The sequence below is a fragment of the Aethalodelphis obliquidens genome, unplaced genomic scaffold (genome assembly GCF_003676395.1).
Source record: "Aethalodelphis obliquidens isolate GAN/ISIS:26980383/991018 unplaced genomic scaffold, ASM367639v1 scaffold1, whole genome shotgun sequence".
Classification (NCBI taxonomy): Eukaryota; Metazoa; Chordata; class Mammalia; order Artiodactyla; family Delphinidae; genus Aethalodelphis; species Aethalodelphis obliquidens.
In genome coordinates, this window is record NW_020837945.1 from 79,910,220 (window position 1) to 79,913,186 (window position 2,967).

Sequence of the window (2,967 nt, forward strand, 5' to 3'; positions counted from 1 at the left end):
CATCTTATTGACCAACTTTGTGTCGACGTTCTTTTATGAATCAATCACTGTCCAGGGTATGTGATTTCCCTTGGATAAATCAGGCCTTGGGGTTGGGGGTGAAGCAAGTGAGCTTTGCAAGAGAAAGGTAAATACCTGAAAAAAAAGTGATGCTCTTTAAGATAGAAAGGAGCTCCGAAGACCTGTACAAAATCAAAGACTTTTAAAGACAGAAGGGAGCAGGACATGGAAGTTAAACTAGCAAAGAACGAATTGGCTGTGGCGAGGTCACCTTCCTTTAGGAGCCAGCAGGGGTCTATCAGGCAGATTTCTTCACTGGTACTGACCAGTGAAGGTGATTCCAGATTGACTAGTTTAAGATTCCATTCCTGGGAAAGGCTGAAACTGTAATTAAGTTCGGTATTAGGTCTTGGTTTATTGATCTGGGGCCTAGCACAAGTGACTCCATTCTGGGCTTGTGGTACCTTTTTTTTTTTTTTTTTTTAACACTAACCATAAGAAATTCATTCTTAAAATGTTTTTTCTTTTTATCTAGAGGATAAAAAGAATACAAAAGCAAGCCTCAAAATCAGGGCCTGGGGGAAGATGATTCATCCCCATCATGTTATCTTTTGAATGGTTAATAGCTACCCCTTATCTACCTGAATTCCATTTCAGACAAACAAAGTAATTTTGAAAAAGGCAATCTTAAAGAGACACTGGCAAGTCTGATGAACTCTGGTAATGAAATTATTCCAATCTCTGCCACCCACAAAGATCTGGAAGGAGCAAAAGGATGGATGTTTGTGTAGATGACTTGTCATTGTTGGTGAGCAGCTCAGTGTTACTTGTCTCAGGCTTCCAAATCTTTTGGCAAATAGTAACTCACTTATACTCAGAGCCCTCCCAAAAGGAAGGACATTAGCATTAACTCTAATGAAGAGCCAAGAAATTAGAGTTACCCTAAAGCCAAAAAATCAATGCCACCTTTGCAAATCCACCTGAGGCTTCCTAGGTTCTATATGCAAGTTCTCAGTCTTATCTTGGAAAAAAAACTATTACAGAATCCTTGAATTTAAGAAGTGGAAGAACTTTAATGGATACCTATGCCAAGTGAGTACATTCAGTCTTAAATCCCTTTAGGTAACATCTCCACCAAGATGTCACTGAGCCTCACTGGAACACATCTAATGAAGTTTCCAATAGAGAATATGCAGAAAAGGATCCTAGAGACAGTCAAGTATAAGGACTGAGTGTGTGTGTGGGTGGGGGAGGGTGATTAAGGATTACTGTAAGACACTGGAGGGAAAGAGAGTATTGAGATCATACCTTGTGTTTGGGAAATATGGGGACAAGGAACTAGTCTGGGCGTCCTCACAGGTCAGTGTTTCATACGCAACACCTTAAGTGAGTGGATGGGTGGGGCAGACCAGAGTAGGGAATATACTTCTTCCATTCACAATTTCGCTCTTGTACATCTGGGTCTTTCTGGATTGTGTGGCAAGGACAACAACACAGGGTTGAGTATAAAGAGACTTCAGATGTCATCCTACATCTGCTAGCAAACACCAGTGTTATTTTGGACAGGTTTTTAAAAATTACCTGAAACTTGGAAATAGGCAAAAGAAATCATTGAGTGTTCTTTCAATGCAGACTTTGAATTTATTGGATGACTTTACTTCACTATAAGGCAAAGGTTCATTAGGAAAATTTTGTTCAGTGAAGATGCAAATAATTTCTTCCTAGTGGAACTAATAGCCTGAAAGTTTACAGTTTATGATCCGGTTAAACATAAGCCAGTTTTTGGATAGCTTGTAAGTCAGCAAGCCATTAAATTGCTTATACATACCTAGCTTCTCAAATGTTCTCTGTGCCGGTTTTAAATCTTACTGCTTTCCTCATTAATTAATGAGCTCAGTAAAATCTTTGAAACCTGTTCATTTAACACCTATATGAGAGACGTGATTTTACCTTTTCGAAAATTATACTCTAACAGGCAATCTTATGTCTCTAAAGACTTGGTTTTCTTCTCTGTTAAAAAATACATTAGGACTAGAGGGTTTCTAAGAGCCCACTCTAAGGTATCTGAGCCACTAAGCCATCTGGAACCCTCTTTCCCAGCTTCCCAGGGTCTCTGGAGAAAGAACCACACTAACTCTCTAGAGCTGGAATCAGTGCCTGCCAGCACTGCTCCCAGACATCCAGCCCCCAGAGAGGTGGTCAGTTCACACCAGAATGCTGCTTGCTTGCAGCAATTCTAAGATTATTTGGAAGTTTCCAGGAGCCAAACTGTGTTGTTTCACCCAGTTTACTCCGTTCCCCTGCCTTTGTCTCCTCCAGCCATTCCCTACTTCCCACTATAAACCTCAGAAATTCCTAGTTCCACACTGCAAGCTTTTAGTTTAATCCCAAGGGTAAGACTTCACCCCTGAGTGTTCATCTCTTTGACATCCCTAAGTGAAAATTGATGACATTTGGCCTCTGCTGAGGGACGAGGGATCAAACAGCTATTACCTTCCCTCCCACTGCTGCAAAGAGGTGGGTCAGGATTCTTCTCTAAACCCGCTTCTGGCTCTGACATCTGATGAATCTGTCCTTCCAAACCTCCAGAGTCTTCCCTCCCTGTGACTTCTTGGCCTGAGGATGTTCAGACATAATGCACAAGCTGAAAGTGCCTTGAATTAACCAGGGGTGAAGATGTAAAGGATAGATGGTAGCACAGAACAAGAAAAGCAGGTCAAGAAAGGTCAGTGGATGCATTTAGCATTCCTTGAAATCCATAGCTTTTGGCCCTGGACTCTCATTAATGAAAAACTTTTCCATTTTAGGGGATGACTGATTTTGTTAACAGGAGTTTTTTGCTGAGTCCTCTCATGTCAGATCTCTGTTTGGCTGAGAATTATCTCTGTGCTTTCAGTGTTCATAAAATATATATATATATACACACACACACACACACACACACACACACACACACACACACACACA